The sequence below is a fragment of the Haemaphysalis longicornis genome, unplaced genomic scaffold (assembly GCF_048455015.1).
Source record: "Haemaphysalis longicornis isolate Haplotype H1 unplaced genomic scaffold, Haemaphysalis longicornis Haplotype H1 scaffold_23, whole genome shotgun sequence".
Taxonomy (NCBI): Eukaryota; Metazoa; Arthropoda; class Arachnida; order Ixodida; family Ixodidae; genus Haemaphysalis; species Haemaphysalis longicornis.
The window spans coordinates 652222-676442 of record NW_027526306.1 but is presented as its reverse complement, the minus strand read 5'-3'; positions in this window follow the sequence as shown (position 1 = coordinate 676442).

The window sequence follows — 24221 nt, the reverse complement described above, 5'->3', positions numbered from 1 at the left end:
CCTCAAGCCATACATGAGACAACATTTGCGCAGAACATGGCAAACACACTGGAATGAACAGACAGACAACAAACTACATGTAATGAAGCCACACTTAGGACGGTACACAACTGACTCACACAACCGATACAAGGAAGTCGCCTTGGCTAGGCTACGCATAGGGCACACCCATGCAACGCACTCGTATCTGCTGACGGGATCTTCTAGACCTCAGGGCAGCAGGTGCGGAGGGGCCCCATCCGTAGTTCACATACTAATCACATGCAAGGCACTTCACACCACACGACGCAAACACTTTCCAGAAATCTACAGACGACACATTCCATTCCACCCATCATACTTTTTAGCCGACGAACCAATGTTTTCTCGTCAACGTGTTTTTACGTTTTTAGCTGAGGTAAAATTTCTGCAGCTCTTGTCATATCACGTGTAATTATCCTGGCTCTATACACCAGCCATCTCCATTGTCTTTTGTTTTGCGTCACGTTTACTTTTAGTCACATATTTTAGTATTTACGCTGTCATCGAAATTCAGTAACTTCGTTGCTGGCGCTCTTTGCCCTTAGTCGGCCTTGCGCCATTAAACACCAACCACAATCATCATATATTCAAAATATATTCAAAACACGAAATAGAGATAAATGCGCACTAATGTTCACGCTCCATACCCTAGAAGCACTTTTGCTTTGTACAGCATTCCAGAAGTACACATCAAAGTTTCAGTAAAATAGTACTCCATGTTGCACAATTGATCAGCCTGTCATAACCATATGACAGCCTAATAGACAAAACTTCGCCCTGTACGCACCCGGTTGACGTTAAATCAATATTTTTATCTCCTACAATAACTGCCTTAAGGTTTAAAAGCCACACATAAATAACACGTTTCTTCATGCAGTCGAAGAAGCTTCACATTTTTCCATCGGGGGTCCTATAAACAACTGTTAATAAACTGTCAGCGCAGCAAGGTGTTAGTATTCCATAATATATCGCAACTGATTATAATCCTGTCACAAATGTGCACTTCCCACCAGCCTTCACATAAAGAGAAAGAACGCTACTGTTTTTTTGTCCTAAATAAACCGAAGTACTCGTAACCCGGAAAAGAGTAAACTTCACTCGTACAGGAAAACCACGTCTCCGTGAAGCACAAAAGGTTAAATTCCAGAGGAAGGTTACTAAACGTTATTTCCAGATGTTTAGTCTCGTTTCTTAAACTACAATCATCCAAGTAAAACAATGACAGTTACTTCTCAGCTCATTTGTTGTCTGATACAGATTCTTTAAAGCAATAAGCGGACTGTATGAAACCGTCTATTAAAATCACTCGCTTTTATTTTAGCGGACTAGAAGTGATTCATTTGATTTTTTTCCAGATCGTTTTCAAAAGTCATTCCAATAGTTGTAGCACCAGACTTCCTCTTGACTGGAATCTTCGCATTTGTTTTCCAAGCGACGTGGTAGTTCCTTCAACGGCCTTCGTACGCGTAAGCCAGAGGAGCATTTTGTTGTAAAGCGTCAGGTGCTCAAAACACGAACACGTGCCTTCGTCTTCCTCAGTTTCTTCCATTTTGCCTTTTATTGGTACGTAGTGGCTTTGGACGGTAAGCGAAAAACTATTGAAAGCACCTGATCAGCACGTAGCGGTTACTGAGGAATGCCCTCAATTTTGCTTCCGGTTATCTCGTCAAGCCGCAGCGACGCCCCAACCTGATTTCACGGGAATCTCGTGAATTTCTTAGTTCAACCTCATTTGATATTGTCCAATTTATTCAATTCATACTTCAGGCGTTAGATTTCATAATCAAAGTTAGCCTCGTTTACCATTTGGAACCACCTTCAAGGCTGGCTGTCGCTTTGTCCTGCTTGTCTAATCTCGCAAAAAACTCATCATACTTCTTGGAGAGCATTTCCACCGACTTTTCAATGGCTTCAACAGTTACCTTCATTGCAATAAGGGCATTCACTTTCAAGGTGAATGAAAGAAGCAGTGAAAGCTTTTCATTGAAGTTGGTAGTTCTTCAACATTTGTGGCCTTTTTAACCTCGGTATTTTCACACGACGCGCCGCTTTCTGAGCTCAAAAAAGTCGAGCATACCCACGCGGCTTTGTACCGCGATGCATTTTCTTGAACACTCTAGCAGTAACACCAGAACGACGTCCTACATGAAACGAGAGTTCACATTGGGAGCATACCAAAAGGTGCCCATTGACTGGTAGCGGTTTGGTACAAGACAGACAGGCTTCAGGAGGCCGATCCTTCGTTTGTCCCTGTGCCCTCTCGTCGTCCCTCGTTTATGTTTTGCGCTTCCAACGGTCTTCAATGGAATACCAACTTGCCCAGACGTCTGCCTTAACCCGTTTACGAGTTCTTACTTAATCGAAACAGAGATCTCACCAACTCGCCAAAGTAAGAAAGGCCATTTGGCGAAAGAAACCGATTCAAGCTGCCTGTCTCTGCGGCCCCATTCAAAGAAAACCATCCATTTTGGGTTTCTTTTAATCCTCTCATACGCTACGTACACAACTGTGTACATTTCAATCCAGCGTCTTTTTTTTTGCAAAAAGAAATATCAAAACTAAATGTTTTTGATGGTTTAGCGTAGTTTTGTATCCTTCGTCTAATGATGATGATGATGATGATGATGATGATGATTAGTGGCTTTCCGTTTAAATCGGGGCGTCGGTTGTCAGCAACCGACTTGTCTGTTTTATTACGTTTACTTGCCCTACTCCCAGCTAACCTATAGATTTGCTTCCTCCCTCCCATCTCCCTCTTTTCTGTTTTAAACTCATTGCCACCCCCCCCCCCTTATTTTTCTCCCCTCGCTGTTCTAAGTTCTCATCCGTATGATTACTCCGCCTGCGTAACAATCCCTTTCCTACTTTTCCTCCACCACCACTCCAGTCGCTTCTTCGTCACCTCTATGGCCTTGAAGTTGAGGTTCCCCCTCGCCCCAAATCCGAAAGCCTCCGCCAGCGTCGTTTCCCCCTCACCCCGCGGTGGCCGTATCTCTGTGCAGCTCCTGACAATATGGTCTATAATTTCCTGATCGCTGCCGCAGCATGCACACGTTTCATCCTGCTGCCTGTAGCTACCCGTGTACGCCCGGGTTCTCAGGCACCCTGCCCGTACCTCGAAGAGCAATGCACTGCCTCTCGTATTGCCATAGAATCCCTCCTTCTTAATTTCCCGTTTCTCTGCCCTATAAGTCTCCAGGGTTTTTTCGCTTCCGTTCTCTGTGCCCACTTCGTCGTCTCTGCTGCCTATACCTGCTTTTTAACTGTTCTGTAAACCCCGCTTTCCCCTACCGACTTTCCGTACCGCTTAGTCAGCTGTCTGGTCCTCCGTCTCCACCGCGTGTCCACGCTCCTCATATACAGGTAACTAAACACCCTCGCAGCCCATTTTTCGTCCTCCATGTCACAAAATCGCTCCTCAAACTTTATCTTGCTCTGCGCTTCCCTCGCCTCGAAAGACGACCAGCCCATATCTCCTTGTACCGCTACATTTGTAGTTCTGCTGTGGGCCCCTAGTGCCAATCTGCCTACCGCCCTTTGATTTACTTCCAGGCCCGCTTGGGTCTCTGGCTTCATGCACAGAACCGAATAATTAGCGAAAGTTAATCCTGGCACCATGACCCCTTTCCAGACTGTTCTTACCACCTCGCATTTGCTGTATCCCCAGAGGGCTCTATGCTTCATTATAGCCGCGTTTCGTCTTCCTTTCTTCTTAAGGTGAGCCTCATGCGCCTGCGTGTAATTTTCGCTGTTGTTCAGCCATACTCCTAAATATTTATACTCTTTCACCAATGGTATTTCTACTTGCTGCATTGATACTGTTTTCTGCTCCTCGCCGTCATTAAAGACCATGATCCCCGATTTTTCTCTGCTAAAGGATAGCCCTAGGTGCGTCGTTTCTTCACCGCATATATCCATCAAGCCCTGCATACTTATCCGGTTGTCCGCCATCAACAATATTTCGTCTGCATACATTAGTCGTGGAACCCGTTGCTCCACCCCCTGCCCGTTTTTCATGTAGGATAAGTCGAACCCCATCGTGCTGACTTCTAGCTTCCTTTCTAACCCCGTCATGTAGATCATGAACAGCAGCGGAGAGAGAGGACATCCTTGTTTCAAACCCTTGTAGGTGTATACAGGCCTATTGTATGTTACCCCCTCCCACACTATTTGCACTTGGTTCTCCCGGTATAGCTCCCTGAGTAAGCTAATGAATTCTGCCCCAACTCCCTCGTCCTCAAGGATATTCCAAAGCCGCTCCCTGTCTACATTATCATACGCCGCTTGAATGTCCCGAAAGGCTAACCACAAAGGTCGGTTTTGCATCTTCGCCAACTCTATGCATTGGCTTACCAGGAATAAGTTGTCGTCTAGTCTTCTGTCCTTTCGAAACCCATTTTAAAGCTCCCCTAATATTCTATTTTCTTCCACCCACTGCTCTAGTTCGAACTTCACTGCCTGCATTGCTAACCTGTACAGCACTGACGTGAAGGCTACTGGCCTATACGAGCGTGGGTTTGTCCTGACTCCTTTGCCCTTGTACACTAAGTTCATCCTGCTAATTTGCCACGCGGCCGGTAATGCCTTTTCTTCTATCCTTGTTCTGATGGCTTGCAGTAGCTTTCCCTTGCTCTTTGGTCCTATTTTCAGGACTCTTAATTTAAGTTAATCCTATTTTTGGGACTCCAGTGACGAAAGCCCCTAGCTTGGCCTTGGCTCTTTACAGCAGTTTTCGCGGAGGGGAGAGGTCCGAGCTGGGCAGTGCCGCTTCCCAGCGCTCTATTGATGTGTTGTAACTATTCTGTTGTCACGTGGTCGGGCAGTTCCATATAGTGTGGAAGAAATCTGCCTTCTGATGGCATTTATGGCATTCTTAATTATACTTGTCCGGAAACATAAGTGCTAATCTGGACTTATGTGGGTAGGTATTGGTCTGGATTTTCCTAAGGTTGCCCGCCTCCTCTGCGTCTAGTAGATGGTAAGGTGTCGGCATTGTTTTTGGGTTAGTCCGCATAACCGGAGTCGGTCGGTAGCCGCACTTTATGGAGGAAGGGTGTATGAATGCTCAGACTCCCCGCGGTCCAAAATTTTCCTCGCGAAGGAGCCCGCTTTTTCGTTTCCTTCCAATGCCTGATGGGCCGGGGTTTATATTATTTTGTGAGTGCCTTTTGGTGTCAGAGGCGTTATATTCTTTGTTGTTTTAAGACTTACTCCGCAAATTAGGTTCTAAATGCTGCAGTGGAGTCAGTATTTATGCTGCAATTTTGCTGTGGTTTCGGCTTCTTGTATGTTCTGTTTGTTGCTCATTAGAAGGTGTAGAGTTTTCCCGTCGCCGTTGACTACCACCGGTAAGGCGTTGCCACGGCTCTTAGTTGCCGCGTCGGTGTAGGCTGTGTCCGGGTGTTTGACGCAGGCCTTACTAATGTATCCTGTTCTGCTAGTCTTCTGTTATTGTTGTATGTAGGCTTCCTTTTTTGTGGAATAGGTGGAATTTTTAGGCTTGTTCTTTGTTGATGAGAAAGTTCTGTCGTTCTCTGTAAGTACTCTGAGTGGACTGAATTCCGGATCTTCTCAGTATTTCTCTTACAGTATTGGTTTTCAGTGGTCGTTCTTCCTCGGCTTCCAGGAGAGTCTCTGTGACCTCCCGAAAGCTGTTGCACACTTCCAATTTGTAGACTTTCTCATTCGACACTAGTAGTCAAGTCTTTGAATTTCTGCAGATTTTTCCTTCTTCTGACGACGAGCTGCGAGGGAGATAGAAGCGTACCATTCCAAGTAAAAATTTAGCGATTTGAGTTTTCATTTACTGCACGTCCATGTATGTAAAAAACAATCTGCAAGATAAATGCGTCGGGAATGCAGATAAATAGCGCGTCCGTGTGTTCGCAAATATTGGAGAGAGCATACTTCTCGGCAACAGCACATAAGAAATACTGTGCTATGTGCATTTTTTACTCGCAAAAGGCTAAGGCATCGAGGGCAGCGGTTCGCACATAATTCCCATGGAGTGAAGGTGAAGCCGAGCCAGTGAGAGCTGCTGTGGAGGCTTCTCTTTCGACGTTGTCTTCGCTTTCTGTTTTCTTTTCCTCGGGGGGGGGGGGGGGAGACATGCTGAAGAGGAGAGGTCTAGGTTGTTTTGTAATCAATCGCATTGCCGCACTTAAAGAGGTCTTGAAACCACATCCATTTTGTTTTGTAGATATTTTTCTTGTTATAACCGGAATTACGTTTTTTTCTGGGGAATAATAGGCCGGAAATGGAAATAACCTCGCTATATAAAAATCATCGGTATCATATGCCTGCAACTATGTACGCTATGTTAACATGATATGTAAAATAAATCTGTAAAAATTAAAATATTTAAATACTCGGTGTGAATGAATCTGTATCATCGCACGCGTAACGAGCAATGCACAAAGCCTCGAAACATTTAAAGGAGTCCTGAAAGAGGTTTTTCCGATGCGTAAGTGCTGGCATTCTCAGGTAAATCAATGTCATAGTAATCGCCTCCTTCAACAATTTTGTTAAAGCGATGACTGTTAGTGAAGTTACCTCAAATCAAAACATCGTATTTCCGCCGGATCCGCAATTCTCCCTCATTTCGTCCACCTCCTCACACCGCGCGAGCGTGGCTGTCCATGATGCCTCGTTTCACGGTGTCGTCTGCAACAACAAACAGTTGCGGGCGTCCTCTGCTGCTGAGATATTCTGCGCCGCAGAATCCCTCTGGGACGGGGCCGGTAATGCCTCTTCTTCTATCCTTGTTCTGATGGCTTGCAGTATCTTTCCCTTGCTATTTGGTCCTATTTTCAGGACTCTTAATTTCAGTTAATCCTATTTTCAGGACTCCAGTGACGTCCTGAATCAACAGCCGTCCTCGTACGTCTTACTTTCTGCGTTCCGTTTGAGCTTTTTTTTTTCATTTTGCTAGAGCTCAGTTTGACTCTGAGGAGGCCGCACCCACCCATAAACGGATAGAGTGCAGTTATTGTTCCTTTGTTTGTGGCCCATACCCCCTTGGGGGATTAGCTCAGTTTAGGCAACTAAGATTTGGAGAAAAAATTGATGAGAATAGTGGTACAACAAATAAAGGAGACTCTCCGCTAGAGTGCCAAGCTGATAACATTTTCGCCTGGGCTCCCGCCTTTCGGATTGTTTTTGGCTTACGAACAGCTGTTTCAACTCAGAAACAGCTGTTTCGTACTTTTAACGTCACCCTCGACGTATCATCACGCTTCAAGACGACCCCCAAAAAACAACTGGCCATACGCGTCTCTTCAAGACCCGAATGTCAGATGGCCTACGCCTAACACCGCCTAGCATGGCCACCATTGCTGCACCGGTAAAGCCGGCTGTTGTGTTGTGTAATGTAGTTCTGTCCATGCCACCAGGTGGCACACAGTGCTAAGGTGGCCAATTTCCATTGTCATCATCAGTAACCACAGCCTCGTTATAAATAGCACGTAACAACAATAAAGGCTATCTTTTCCGTGGGTACGAGGGAGTGTCTGCATCTCTCTTTAACGCATGGTTATTCCGTGAGCTTGAGATACAACACCGGCATGTGCCGATTCTCCGCTCATATCCTTTCAAGCACACAAATGCATGCTCCGAGCATCGCGGTGGAAGAAACAATGGACTTCGATCCACTCAGCGGCCGAGCAATCCCTCGCAACGATCCATGGCAGCAGATACTCCGACAACGGCGCTACTTCAAGCAACGAGCAATGATACCAGCCCACCCCGTAAATACAAGTAGGCAACCAACTACCGTTCGCACACCGCCCGCTCCCCAACTCCCCGATAGCGACTACAAAATTATATTCCGACCGCTTTCGGGTCTGCGTGTTGCAGCCTGGCACGATCGCCAGATTACTCGAAGCATACTACAAGCTCGCCGAATCCCCGCACGCATTTTTCACGCCCGAGTTACAATGCAACCGCAAGCGCAGCAGAAGCTCATCGTGGTCAGCACGCCTGATGAAGTTTACGTTGAAGTACTCCGACAAATCCACACTCTACAGCTTCGCTTTGCAACCTATGAAGTGGTGGCATACCTAAAACCCCCACCGGGCACTGTTCGAGGAGTTATCCATGGCATAGACCAAGGCACCACGCAAGAACAGCGGAACAACATAATAGCCGACACAGGACCCATAACCATCGACGCTCGCATGCTGGGAGCATCTACTTCTGCAGTGATCACTGTGAAGGCCCGCACGTGCCGTTTTACATCACAGCTTACGACCTCCTTACGTGCTGCAGACCATACCGACCGACAGTCCAGTGTTGCTCACTGTGTGGTGAACTGGGCCACCGGCGAGACGTGTGTGCAAACCCGGACACATCTACCTGTGCTAAGTACCACACTAAAGACCCCGCACAGGATCACGACTACACACCAGTGGGCAACCTTTGCCGACTTAATCACCTTACAGCTAGCAGGAAGTGCCGAAAGAAATTGTAGCCACCCCTTCCACTTCTTTGAGTGCGGGAGCGGGCCCTCACCGAGCAAGCGCATCTATTCTCCTGGTGCCATCAGCAATGGTCACCGCCTCCGCAAGCACCACGACAGCGCCCTGCCCAAGCCCAGGTGAGCTGGTCAGCTGTGGCCGCTACCCCACCCACTGCTCTAGAACAGCTCCCACCTCTACCCACTCACGCTGAAATACCCCTCACACCCATAACCCCGACACACCACGCTTTGACAACAAAACGTGCAATAGACCATATGCAAAATGCGCCCCGCCATCTCACGTCGACTCCGGTAACTAGGTCCGCCATTTTGGTACGGTCGTTTGAAACCGAAACCAATTAGCAAAACATAGAAGGCGGGCATTGAGCGCTCTTGGTGATGGACTACAATGCCGGAGCATTGCTTCGTGCCGCAGAGCACGCAGTGCGGAAATACCGGTTCAAATGGAGAAAAGGTACGTTAAGTTCCACGCTTTTGAACGAACTTTGTGACGCGAACTGTGCCGGCGCGAACAACCTTTGTGACACGCTGGGCGCGGTGCGCTTGGAGCGAATATTTGTCGTTGGTTCGCTAAGCGCGAGGTTCCGTAGTCGCTGTCCGTATGAAAAATACAGCTGCGTTGGAGTTGTGTTGTCCAGCCTTTGTATTCTAAAAAAAAGCCTGAGCGTGCGCCGCCTATTCACGTGACTGACAGCGGCGCTCGACCGGGAAAACAGTACCACACGTTGCCAAAATTAGGCTGTTTCTTTACTCACCCCTGTGGCTCTGCGCCCGCTTCATTTCATTGTTAAATGGTACCGCTTAGCCCCCACACGAGCCTTTATCTTACCTAGGGCTGTAAACAAACTTTTCTTGCCGCACTACGCCGTCACGGCGCGGTTGAAAATTTCCTCTGCGGCGGGCGGCGGGCGCGCACGGTATGGGAGTGTGCTCTTGGTTTCTTTACGTTGCATTTAGCCGTGTGTCGTTGCAGAAGTGGCGAACACTGTTTTATGATGATCTAACGGTGGAAAATACGAGCTTTTGCACTTGGTTACCGATTTGCCGGGCTGAAAGGTTTGTTGTTACGCCAAGTTAACTTGGTGCCCATTGTCATTCCAGCAACGATGTATTTACTGTCGAATACTTTGCGACTAAAATACACACTCACTCCTCTAGTTTTGTCACATGCTGCATGCATGCCTCCGACGTAACGATAGTGGCCATTGATGTAGGTAGCTGAGACAATTTTCAAGTTTTATTCAAAAAGAAAAAAAGAAAACGGCCACAGTTGCATCAGGCCGCCGCGCATCAGCTTGAGTGCTTTTGCGTTTTTTGTATCCACAGTGAAAATCCCAGTAAATTAAACTACTTCACTGATTTATAGCGCGTGCAGTATAGCAAACTGTGGATATAAATGGAACAAAAAGAAGCATTGGCGCACCCCTGCATGTCGCGGTCTAGTAAACACGACGTTGCCCAGCCTCTGCGTGCTCGCGAGATGACCACGGCGAAATGTGCATGAATGCTTGCTGGTAGCTCATACGTGACCCTTCAGGTGCCATGCCAGTCCTTGTTTCTGTCACCGGGGGGGGGGGGGGGGAGGAGGAGCGGGAGGCCAGCACAACTGGGGCAAAAACTCATTCCCAAGGCTACCAAGTTTTCTCCCAAGCGCCTGCACGGCACTTTGTTGGTGCTGGCATTGCTCCTGTACTCAACGTGCATCGAACAGACGCATTGGCAAGGGAAGGGAGGGGCCATTTTATCGCGGGCTTCTCCCGTCAATGTTTTGGACACTCGCTGGCTTGATGCCCTGCTGTCTCGGACATCCCCACTGTTGTGGCAGCTCAGTGTACGCAAGCTCCGGTGGCGCCTCTTAAAACCTACGGCTTGCAAGATGGCGAGTAGGTGCACAGCAGCCAGGATGGTACTCCATGCTCCACTGCAACCCGCCGGGCACTCGCACGATGCCTCCCCAATCGCCCCACTGTCCGTCTCAAAGGTGAGGCACACATCATAGGGCCAGCCACTTTTCTTCTGGGAGCGAAAGCAGCTGCTGAGCACATGGATGAGGCCCAACCTGCAAGAACAGAGAGAGTATCAGTAAATAACACTCAGGGAAGAACAGGACTAGTCCGCTACTGTTTATGGTAAAGGGACAGAGCAGAAAGAAGTGGCCGCAAGTAACAGACTCAAAATGACCAGATTTTGTGTCTTGCTTAACACTGTTGCAAGGGCAATAATCTACACCTCAAACAGCAATAATGTCAAAATTGTCCGTCAAGTTTGAGCGTGCAAGTATCTCTGCATGCTTTGTTAATGCATTTTTCAAAAGAAGGAAGTTTAACATTTAAAAACTTGAGCGTGAGTAATGATACCAGTACCCGCATAATCGTGTTCGTCATAACTTAAGCAAGCAATAATATGATTATCTGGAACTCACTTCCAGAATCTTTCGAGATAAAGAGGTAGACATTCGGGCTATAACGATGACCCATCGAATTAAAAAAAATCTTCTAGTTCAGTGAGTTCGAGCTAACGAGGGTTTACTGTATTATCTATTCATGCACACCTAAAACATGCGCTTTAGAAACAAACCCAACCACCCCACCTCCAAAAAAGGAGAAGACACACAAACAGATTTTTGCGCAGAACATGCGCAATAAATAATGAAAACACACACAAAAAAGAAAATTCAAAGCGTATTCGCGCCTTTGTAGTTGACTTCGCCGCAAAGCACGATTGCTTTGCGGCAAACGCGCGGGCGGACAACCGTCACGGAAAACGGCCACAACCTTTCCGTAAACATCTTCTCCAAAAATCATCCCGTAAATTCCATGTACAGCATTTGAAAATATCTAATCCACCCACTAGCGGTACGGTCTGGCGATTGTCGCTCTCCTCTTTCGGGGTTACTGCAACAGGGTCGCCGCTACGCATTTGCGTGGTGAACAACGGTGAACAAAGTGCTCTACAAATGCTCATACCGGTCAACTCGCGTCAAGTAAAAGCAAAGGATTTACTTACTGCGAGTTGCACGTGTTTGTCCGCACCGATGAAGGCGAGCAATGCGCCTCATTGGCTAGGCGGCATGCCCTGCTCCGCTGCCGCTCGGATGGGTCTTTGGCGCGGCACCCCGAGTGGTATGAGTCTTCAGACACAGTCGGCAGCGCAGACAAGTCCTTCGTTCACAATCCGCGGTCGAGAGCTGGAAAACACCGTCCAGTTTGAGCCATACCGCGTTACCGTCACCTACTCTACCACAGTAAACAATACGAGACTTCCCGATCGGCGCCTGTACCAATATGGCCGACGGTCTCGTTTACATCAGTGTTGCTAGATCACCAAGCAATTTCGCATAGGGTCTATTGCATGCTCAAATGGCTGACAATACAAAGCACCTCGCCACCCTCGAACAAGAATTGGAACAACTTCGCGCTCAAATACAACGGCAATCCTCTTCCTGTTCAGAAACCACAGCCCCATCTACGTCATACACCCGACCCACCGCTAACAAATCCGCCCCTTCAGCTGAAATGCAACAACGTTGCAGTTCCCTCTCTGAAACAGCATCCTCCGCACCATCTACCTCCCTTCGCGCTGGCGGCGCCTCCACTTCAACTACAGACGACCTCAAGCGGTTCATATTTGATATGGTTTCGCAACTCCGATCCGAAATCCAGGTTCTCGACAAACGGCTCTGTGCAATTGACGCGATCAAAAAGAAGAAGCACAAGAATCCCAAACACCGCTCATTACCTTCCAGCTCGACGGTAAAGCTCGCCCCCTTGTAAATGAAGGCGACTCTTCCTTCCCCATCCACCTAATGCACCTACAATATGCCCACCCTCCATAATACTTTGGCAATGGAATTGTCAATGTTTCTGTACCAAAAAGTCGTCACTTTTTCCACTGGCCCAACAAAATTTTCCTGATGTCAACGCCTTACAAGAAACCGACACAGAAAAAGTAACGCTCCGAGATTATGCAACATACACCCCGAACTCCACCGTACGAACAGCCGTCCTCGTACGAACCCACCAAACAGCACAGCTTCATTCCTTCCCTACCTAAATACTGCCTCGAAAAAAGGCTGTACCTAGTCTCTATACCCTCAATATATACAGCCCTCCCACCACCCAACTCGCTGAAATTGAACGATTATTCAAGCAAGCAAGACACTGCACCAGAGGAGACAAGTTAGTAATCTTAGGCGACTTTAACGCGCAGCATACGTCATGGGGATATTCTCGCAACAACCGCAAAGGCAGTCAACTAAACGAAGGCATCCAATAAAATCATCTCCATCTCTACAACGTTCCACACACCCCGACCCACATCGAAAATAGCGCATCCCGCGGTACCTCGCGGTACTGACCTACAAAATCAAGAACGCCATTTGGATGTGCCTGGAAGAAACGCTGTGGAGTGATCACTACATAATAAAGCTACAAATTTCTTCCAACAAAAATACTCATCAACGCACAGGAACAGCCCGCCTGACCAATTGGAAGCAATTCAGCGAACAGTCCCCCAAGGATCCACTCTACAATCTGGAAAATTGGACCTCCACACTACCTACAGAAATGGACAAGCACACGAAGAAATTCCCACTCACAGGAAAACCCTGTCGTAGACAACCCCCTTCGCCACCTGTGGGATGCCCGTAAGGGACTGCTCCAACGCTGGAAAAAACGAAAAACGAATCGAAAACTCCGAATCCGCATAGCGCAGATCACGCTAGATGCGCAACATACGCTCACCAACTAAGCCGGCAAAACTAGACGCAGTTTTGCGACAGACTTCAAGGAACACTAGGACCCCGCGGAACCTAGCATTTACTCTTATGGGTACGAAAGAATCGAAAGTGTCTACAGCACACCAACTACGACGGCTCATCCACAACCCAACAGGGACAGAACAAGACGTGCTAAGATAACTATAACGACCACTTGAAGCGCCGCCATCACAGCCTCCCATGATACTTCTACGATATACCGGCCACTTCAATGCAGAACTCGATGAACCCTTCACCTTACCTGAAATGGAAGCTGCAGTGCGCAACCTCACGAGGAACACTACCCTCGGCAAGGACAAAATTCCCAATCAACTCCTCCGTAATATGGATCCCCTAACCCTCGACAATCTACTAAACTGCATCAACGAACACTGGATCGCAGGCACCTTGCCTTCACAATTGAAGCACGCAGACATAACACTGATCCCCAAACCCGGAAAGCCACTTAACCCTAAGAACCTCCGACCTATTTCCTCTCATCTTGCGTAGGAAAACTCTTCGAACATATGGTCCACAATCGCCTCGCACCCCACATCGAAGACAACAATTAATTTTTTCGCACAATGTTCGGTTTTCGGACGGCCCTCTCCGCTCAAGATATTTTACTCCAGCTGAAAGAATATATACTGACCAAGTTTTCAAATCAGCACAAATATTCCGTTCTTGCATTACACATCAAAGATGCTTTTGACAACGTAACACATCAGTCCATCCTGCGAGGGCACAACCCAATCAATCGGGAACAACGTCTTTACAACTATGTCACCGCATTCTTTACCAACCCTAACGCCACAGTGGGCATTGGGCACCTCGCTCGGACACCTTCACAACCATACCGCAGGAGACCCCGCAAGAGTCCGTTATTTCACCGCTACTCTTCAATATCGTGAAGAAGGACCTCCCACCACTTCTGGAAGTGATTCCCAACCTATGACATGGAATGTATGCCGGTGATCTGATACTGTGGACCCCTACAGGATCCATCGGTGCCCAAGAAGAGGCCCTCCAAACTGCAATACATGTGACACAACAATGCCTCCCAACCCGCGGTCTTGAATGCGTCAAGAAAAATTGGCCCTGTTAACACTCAGCCAAAGAACAACCAGGAGAAACGCGCAAGATATACCCGACCCGGAACTCAAGATCAACAACCAGCCAGTCCCCAACGTCCCCTACCTTTGTATATTGGGAGTAATCATTCCAAAGGATGCCTCAGGTTCCCAAACGCTCCTCCCCCTACAGCGAACCCTCGCAATGTTCATGCACCTCATACATGGTGTCTCCCATCGTCGCTTATCCCACGAGGGCCACCACCCCCACCTGAAGCAACAGTTAAGCCCACCCCACTGCAAACATATGCCGAAATACTCGCCCAGTACAGGAACGAGCGTCGCAAATACCCATTCCCTCACTCGAACCCCTCTCGTGATGAAGCTAATACCTTCCGGTGACTACAGACTAATTCCTACCCACATAACACCCTGCTACATGCCATGTATCCCGCCCTATACCCTGTGACATGCAAATCCTGCCCCCAACCAGGCACCCTGTACCACATTGTATGGGAGCGCCAGCAATCAGCTTCCCTCACCCCTAACCCCAACTCTACCTATGAGCAGTGGGCGGAGCTTCCGATCAGCTCCGACCTCCCACACCAGCGACGATAGGTGGAGACGGCACGGATGGCCAGCGTAGCCCAAGGCATCCCGGACTAAGGAAGCCTCCCACCAAGCGCGTTCCCTAATATCAGCACCTGGTCTCAGATAAAGTTTATTAATCATCATTCATCATTTTTCTTACGAATCCTTCTCTCTGATCACGGCTAGAAGAGCTGACAGAGGAAATGGGGCGGGCTTTTACGCATCCACCCCGCGCCAAAAGATAATGCTAAAAGACAATGACCCTCTCGCCACGCGTTCCCGGCGAAGACATGCCTTGATACATTTGGGCATACCTCGGCAAAACTGGGCGCCACTCACTCACACTAACACAGAAAAATATATTTTTTCTCACGCTCACCAGTCGCGCGCACCACTCGTACTTACTCGCACTTACGCTCCCTAGGCGCCCTCCACTACTCGCACCCACTCGTGCTCATGCTCAACACTCACCGTGACCACTCGCACTACATTGCGCTCACGCTCACCGATCGCCTTCACCACTCGCACTCACTCATGCTCACCATTGGCCGTCACAACTCGCCGTCTCCCCTCGAACGCACGTGTGTGCAGCAGACCCTCCATGAGTCATGGAACCGAACAGTGTTAGTATATTACGGCGTCTGAAGGCCATCCAAATCATATTCCTAAATCAACACGCTACCAGAGAATTAATTCTAGGGTGCGCCATAGCAGGCGCTCAGTGACGACATATTTCCGAAGCTAAAAGCAGTCCTGCCTTTAACACTTGTCACAGCGAGCTGCTCCTGCGACGAATAGCCAACAGCGAGTACAAGCGCAACAGTGGAGCTTACCGTGGTAAGCCCCACCAATGGCGCGAGTAGCGCTAGCCCACTCGCGAGTGGTGAGCGGGGCTCACGGCGAGTGACCCTCGCACTCGCGAGGGCTAAGCAGGGCTCCCCGCGAGGTGCTTGCGCACTCACGAGTGATGAGTGGGGCTCCCCGCGAGTGGCGCCACACTCGTGAATGGTGAGCGAGGCTCACTGAGCGTGGCGCTCACCCTCTCTTGCACTCAAACTGGCCTGTCCAAAACGATGGCGAGGCTCACTCGCCACTCACTCATGAGTGGTGAGTGCACTCGTGAGTGAGCCTGCCAACCTATGCATATGAGCGTCTAAAATATGTGAGCGAATGACTAATAAATCGCCTCAAAATTGGTTAGAGGGTGCACGTACATGCGTTCCGAACCGACATCGGTTTATAAATTGCTTAATTGGCCGCTCGTTCGCGCCAATGTCGAACTTGGTCATGTTGTCATTACGCATTGCACGCGCGTACACATTCAGTTGTAGAATTCCATTCCGTTATACTGATCGGCTTCAAGCATTTTTAACCGTAACAAAAAGCTGCCGAAGGGTTCCACAGTACGCACAGGCATTATTTTTAGAGTTCGTCATGCATTCCATTTCCCCGTCCCTCCCACCTTACTTTCCACGAAACTCCTATGCGACCCTGTGTTTATCAACTAGTTGACAAGCACACCGTAACCTATATTACGAGCGGTCTCAGGGGAGTAGTACGAGTTTCGATGCCGTAAGCGCCGGCCCTTTCGTTCGACTGCGCGTATGAGAGCACCCTACCCTCGCTTTTTCTGCTTTTTGCCTGGTGCCCCTGAACTCTCTATGAAGTCTGTTCGTTCATTGTTTACGTGCTGAGTGCTGCCAGTTGCGATATGTGGAGGGTTTGGTGGCCAGTCTTAGCCCTATATTCCCCCTCCCGCCACCTCCCCAAGCGTACCGCCTTGAGTTTTTAATGAATTCAAGGAAACTGTTTACTCTGTATAAAGACATTAACATTTTTGCAAAATACACACAGCGCTATTTCCTTATCTGAAAGTATAGTTTCTGTTTTTATATACACACGAAACACGAGTTTAAAACTGAACAAATCGTGCCCATGATTTAAACGATACATTGACGTCTGATATCGTTGTTCCACAGTTCAACCAAAAAGTTTTGTTTTGGATTAACGAATTCGATTCGGAAACATTGCCACTTAGAAAGCACAAAAAAAAGCAACACCCTGCCGGGATTTCAACCCGCGACTTCTATTGAGAGAGCACGAGTTTTTAGTCCCCTGCGCAACAAAGCTGGAGGTTGCACGAAAATAACCTATAAATACACACTATTCGCACTTTCAAGCAACGGTGGCGCCGCCGCGCGCCTTTTTTCCGAAGCTGTTTGTAGATGATCGGCGTCCCGGGCGAAGGCAGCCGGAGCGTTCGGAAACATGGTGATAGAGAACGCAAAACCAAAAAGCAATCGAATGCGCTGTGTACCGCAGTATAGAAATCGCTCAGTGCCGGGAAAAGCCAACGTTCATAACTTTCCTGGAGATAAAAAAGCTAGAAAGGTTTGGATAACTATGCTCCGCATTGGAAAAGGTGTCAGCAACACAATGGGGTTTGCCGTAGTCACTTCACGAAAGCTGACTTCCGCTGCAGCAATATCCGTAAGTTTAGTTCGCTTTCTCGTTATTGATGGTGTGTTTTTCGTGCAAGTTGAGTGTGTCGTTTATTAATAGATGGTCTGCAGCCGCTGAAACCGCGGTTGATGAAAGGCGCCGTGCCGCCCCATAACATTCCTATGCGCACGCACGAGAAGAAAGTGAAGCCAAGAACCAACAGGAGAACGTCATTGTTCTTTTATTAACGGGCTGGTTTCTTTTAATAAATGCTGCATTCCAGCTGCATTTTGCGCTTTGTTGGGTTGTTTGTGCTTCGTTCTCTTTTTAGCATTAAGTGTAATTACTATTTTGAACTTGCTGCTTCTTTTTCTTTCTAAAACCCCTACAGGAATGGGCGATGTAGGTATTTGTAATAAATAAATGAACTTGTTACTGCGGCATCGTCGTTTCCAACCGCACGCTGAAAGCACAGCACAGCTGATGTAACAGGCCCTGCCGTACAGGCGTCAGCGTTCGATATTTAGTTTCGGTATTTTTATTATTACCTGTAACCTGCACAAACGCCGTTGGATATTTCCTTGTAAAAACAGCCCACAAAATTATAATTTACTCGCATTATTCGCACTTAACCCGACACGATGGCGCAAGTGCCAATAACAAAACGCTGTGCTCGGTTGCGTCTACCGAGCTCTTCTTGGCGCCTAATAAATATTCGTAAAGTGTGCTTGGACAATTTTACGAGCATGGATGGAAGTGTAGCATCCTTTACCTAACCTGCAGTGCCAACAAACGTTCACGCAGTGCGGTTGGTGGTGACGCCATTCGGTTGCAGGCAAAATCCCTCGATGCTCAGCATGTCATCGGTGGCCTCCCTGATGCGGCAAAACACTGTGTGACTGGCGTTATAAACTGCTTCGCTTTCGACAAATCACCTTCGTGTCTCATCGGGAAGGGAAAAGATGGTCTGAAGACACACTAATGGGCCCGGATCGGCTTTTTCCTCCATATGGGCGCGCTTACGCGACGTCCCAATCATCTTCCCGTCCTCCATTTCGGATACCCCGTCGGGCCCCCTATATTCGCTCGAAAGTGCGAATAGCTCACCTCCAACAACAGTACTGTTTCGGCTCCGACAGGCATTTCGCCCTGCGGCAGTAGCGCTTGCCGCGCTTTTGTTTTACGTTTTACGCTGCAGACTTTGGTCCATACTGATTCCTTATTGCCTAAAAAACATTGTATAACTCATCTTCTGCTCTTAATTGAGCTTCCATTTTCAAAATGCGTTGCTGGTCGCACACGATTATGCGGTTTGAACTCTCCGAAACTAATTGTTGCCAAAGGCAACGGCCCCAGCGTCTTAAGTCGAAATACGTGTCGCATGTGTTGAGCTGTATAAACTTCATGGACCTTACTATGTTTATTACACTGTAGGAACTAACAGAACAGAGCCGTAATCATCATGACGCGAATGTTGTCGGGGCGCAGATTTCGCTTGTCGATCGGTTCCCGGCGAACGTTCGGACGACCGACATTGTCGGCGTCTTCTGCCAGCCAGCCAGTCGCACCACGCGGACTTTCGATCGGCCTACGTGTTCGTGTCGCCGTCGGCGTCGTGTGACAGTCTGCCAACTCGAAAGTCGGCTGCCAAGCGCGCCAACTCGGAAGGGCATTTCTAAGTCGTCCCTAGTCATGCGGAAAAAAAACTGTCGGCACTGTCATCAAATGTAGAGAACTCAGAAGGTGATGTTATCCCACGCAATTTTCCAGCTCCATAGGTCGCCTTGGGAGGTTTTTCGGAGTTGATTACCCCCCCGCGACCAGACCACACACAAAACCATTTCACGCGATGCTGCACACACGCTAACAGCCCGCTTGGCCTATGCCTTGGCGTTTTTGCCAACCGAGATGAAACCGTTGGGGGTAGAGGTATACGCCACGAGCGAGGCTTGCAGGGGCGCCACTGAGATCCCCCTAGCGGCCAGTTTCTAAAGTAGTCGAGGGAGTCCCAGGCCCGCTCACCACTGTCACCGCTGCTTTTGCGACACGCTCACGACTGAGACTGGCCGTTTGTATGCGTCGGAAATACATATTTATGCGGACCAGTCACTCTGTTGGCCCAATGTGGTGCATTCACGAGAGTGTAACTGTTTCTAACGCGATCTTAGTGCGGTACATTCGGTCCGTATAAGCGCAGGCGTGTGTGACAGGCCGCCGTCGGTCGCGAAACCGGCATATGCCTGGAGCTGATTGTAATTCCAATGCGCGAAAATTTATTAACAGTATCTCCGCAAGCAGCGTTTCTTCAGACGGTCATGATACGGCTATACACTACGACGTAAATCGGCTTTGTGTGCTTACATAATCTGGCGGAGCACTCATACCTGACCACGTCAGTTGTGCTTCATACTTCAGATATTGACAAGCCAGTGTGGCATAAATTTCACGACCATTCTTCGAAATAAGTGCGATGGATAACGGAAAATTCTACGGGGGCATCAGCACACTACAAAAATTTATTGCTGGGTTGCCTTGTCGCGATGTGAGCGCTCGCGATCGACCATCCGCTATATTCATCTTCCGCGAGCAGAGCGGAGGCGGGCTGATAGAGTAATCGCTAAATGATTCTTCGAAACATCGCCATACGACACAGAAAGGTTGCAGAATCGAGCACAAGCTGAAATCAGATGGCCTTATGATATACCATACTCCTCCAATGACACCTTTTATCCTTGGGAACTTATATACTTCAAAAAATGCGTCCGCCGAGTGCTGAACGGTTCGTTGGAGTAGAAAAACGAAAGCAAAGTGAACGCGCAGCTTTTGTGTGATATTACTAAAACGTTCATTCTTTGATTTCGCTCCGTATTTGTACACAATGATAGTTAAGGGTACTCCCCTCCCCATGTCTCAGTGCATTTCGCATCCAGTTGGTCCGACATCAGTGCATTTCGCATCCAGTTGGTCCGATAAGTCCTACCTTGCTTAAGTTTTGACAAACCTCGTTAGCGTGTCAGAAGCTGCACTGGGTTCATTCCCATACAAGCTGTTCTGTTTCTTCCGGACTTGGCAGACCAAAAACTTTTTCGTGCTTTCATTAACTTTCCTAGGTTCATGCTATAAGGCATAAGTACGCACATATTGAACGAACTACAGCCTTGGAATATATGTAACATTTTCGTATGGCTTATATTCCAAAAAAAAAGGCAGAAGTTATTCCCAGGTATTGGGTAATCATATCTCCGAAACGTTTTTCTACGACGTATATATTCGACACCAAGCCGCAATCGTTGTCCGTGCTGTAAAACGAAACACACCTCTCATTGTGCCATTATCAGGTCTAAACGAGGTGACAATGGAATCAACTAGTTCTTGATATTGCCACGGAGCAAACTAGCGGACGACGAACGATGTAGTTCTGAGGGATTGGTCCACAAGCAAGAACAATGCGTCCAGCTACGGTTGCTGGTAGAGGAAGACGACGAGGTCTCTTGTGGGTCGTTCTGATGTTAGCGGCAGCCCAGCCTTTCTTCCTGTAAATAGTGTAAATACTTCAAATACATTCTTCTCTTCCGCGTCCTCGCCTCGTAACAATATATTCGGAGGTGACACTGGTTATGTGCTGCTACCGTCGACGACGCCAGTAAGAGCGGCCTAAAGCGCGCGGAACCGCGACCCCACATATATATATATCGCTGGTGTTCTAGCACTTTACCAAGACGCAGCTGTCTTTTGAAGTGCCGTAAACGTACTGTTTGCTTACAGGCGTAATCATAAGTTGTTTCGAGTGCGGAAAGGCGAAACAAAGCGAAAGAGCACCAGAACACTGCATGAGCCATTATCGGCCACGCAGCGCGCCTCCCGTAAGCGCCGCGGAGAAGCGGCGGCAGGTGGCGCAGCGATCGCGAAGCTCGAAGCGTATACAGCTTTGCTGTAAAAGTCCCTTGTCTTTGAAGCACGACGCTCTCCAGCGCGACCCGTAAACTAGTGTCCGGGTGCTTTTTTTTTTTTTTTGTACGCGTTACGTTCTATCGCGAGGCGTAAGCGGATTTTCCGGGTGTTGTAGTTCCGTGACTACATGAGACGAATGACGATTACAATGACGACGTCGACGACAGGAGACGCCAACAGCCGAAGCCCCTAAGGGGCTTCGCCCTTAAAAGAAGAACGACGTCAGCTGCGGCAATGCTGCGCTCTCTTTTGGGTGCCTCCCACAACAACGTGTAGCATGTGAAATCAAGCAAATTACAATCTAATCTGCCTATCCTTTTCCTACTATCATCTAATAATTTACATCAGCTGTAACCACCCGGTTCTAATCAGTTTTATTGTCTAAAACAGAAACAAAACCACGGCTAAGCCAGTACTCACCATCAGTCTTTACATGCTTAACCGCTCTGCGGCTTGAATTGAATACGTTTTATCAGCGATTCCACACTGCCAGTTTTTTCTAAAGGAAACAAGTCAGCGTACTTGTTTTCCGTTTGCCCTGATGCTCCAGGTACGTCACAAGGAATTTATCACAAATCCAGCGGCACAGTAAGCCCCTATTTATATCGACTTTTAAAAAAAATGATTTTCTATTATGCGAGCAACATCTCCTGTTGAACACAATTGTGGCCAGGTATAAGTGGCTCAACCTTTCAGAATGAGCAACGTTGTGTGTCGTCAGCATGATCCCTTTAAAGTGCAAGGGTATCCCCCCAAATCTTTACAACGCCCAGTGCTTCAGAAGTGAAGCGTTTAGCGTAAATTTCCACGTTGTTCCGCAGATAGCGCGACGCCCTTAGTATACGGAGCAGGTACATTTCTTCTAAAAGTTCGCTACTTCAGCCACGCATAGATGGCTCTGTATAATAAGGCGGGAATTGCCAAATTGATTAAACATTTTAAACAGGGTGTCAGAGACGAGACCGGAAAAGGTGCATAGGACGACCACTAAATATAAAAAATGGTCCTCCCACACAGAGAAACAATTGACCAAAGACGAGGTTGCTTACGCGCAAGAAGGAGAAAGCCTGACAGTCCAGCGAGTTTTTAGTTACGCCTTTATTTGTATTACCTCAACAGGCAGCTATCTAAGTGTGTGAGAGCACTTCTGTGAATATTCTGCGTGTTTTAGCGCGATGTTTCTATGACAAACTAATCACGAGATGCTACCATAACAAACTCAACTGTTTAAGTACTCTCACTGGGAGGGACAAAAAGAGAAAAAACAAAAAGCATAAGTAAAATCATACATAATTCAAGCAAAGCTATCCTTGTCAGAGAAAAACAAGAAGTTGCATGTTACGAGCACCTGTACAACACTTACATGGCGATGTACAAATCGCGAACAGTGGAAGAAAAAAACATGACGAATAATAAAGCCGGTACTATAAAAACAAACAGTACATTATTCGCAACAATGGCGCACAAATACTACACTATACATTTAAATGAAGCACATCTTCGAATGTAAGTCGTTCTGGAGCAATACCACTCTTCATAAAGTCTTTCAAATTTAACTCTGGTTCTGCAGCTAGCAACCCGACTTTGATCTTGCATGGCATACGGAGGCTCGGATAGGCCGGTCCCCACAGTGAGATCAGCGCGAGGTGTAGACGAGAGTATTTTAAAGAGGGTAGTCTTTTTTTGGCTACTTAAACGCAGAAATTTTGGCCTATCTGTATGTCTGTCTCTCTCTCTCTCTCTCTCTCTCTCTGTCTGAAAGAACATTTAATAATAACCGATACAAATACCCGCTGTACAAAATACCACACGGGTCGCCTAAATAGAACACATTAAAAGGTCCCTGTCTGTGACTCTATTCAGCCACCCTGCGTAAGTGAAACAGAAGCTGCGCTGTAGTCCTATATACCCACAGCGAAATCTAAACGTTTAAGTCCAGTTTTAATGTGCATACTTGTCAACGTTGTTGATCAATAACAAGACATTACGCATATATTACGTAGAACATCAATGCATGAGTAATATTTGCGGTGTTCCTTTATTACAAATTCGCGCATGCTTGGTCTTTGCGATAGCACACAAAATCCTACATAAAATGCTGAAAACCGTCGCCTGCTGTTGCCCGCGCTACCTGGCGGCATTTAAAAAACTAATACGGCAACAGCAACGAAAGGTTCCACTATATAGGTTTCATGTTCCGCTTGTAACACTCGTGGAGCAGGGCAACGTGGGTCTATAAACGTTGTAGTATGTTGCCTCGGTTCACGCGCGTCTCCGCCGTACGGATGCGCTCGCAACGAGACACCCGACTTGGAGCAGTGGAACGCGGTAAATTTAAATTAACTTGAGCAAACAGCCAGCGTGTTATCTTGGAAGGAGCGAGACAGGAGAGGAACAGCATGAGAGGTGAGCGGAAAGAGACGGGAGGCAATTTCGTGCCAGGGGAGCAAGTCGACTATTGTCTTTTGTCGACATTTGCACCGAAAGGAGCAGATCCGCGGCCATTTTATTATGACGATGACCGCCAAGATGCAGAGGTGCTAGAAGACCGAACTTTTCGTCCGGAATGTGTGACTCTGAGACAGGGTGGCAATGCTGCAACCATTTTAATTCTGAGATTGCACCCAATTTACTATTCAAACTAATGGACTTCATAAAATTGCTCCACACACCCAGAATGGCATAGTTTGCAACATTCTTGTAATTGTTTTTACTCTTACAGTTACGGACATTTTCCATACCGGACAACGTTGCCGTTTTATGCTCAACAGTGCTCTGCAAGCTTCCCCCCTCAAAAGCCATCTCAGCGCAACTCTCAAGCCAGCCCGATTAAAATCTTGCAAACAGCGGGAACTGCTCTGGAATATGTTGTGGACTGACTGCAATAAATTAACAAGGATGGCGAATATGTACT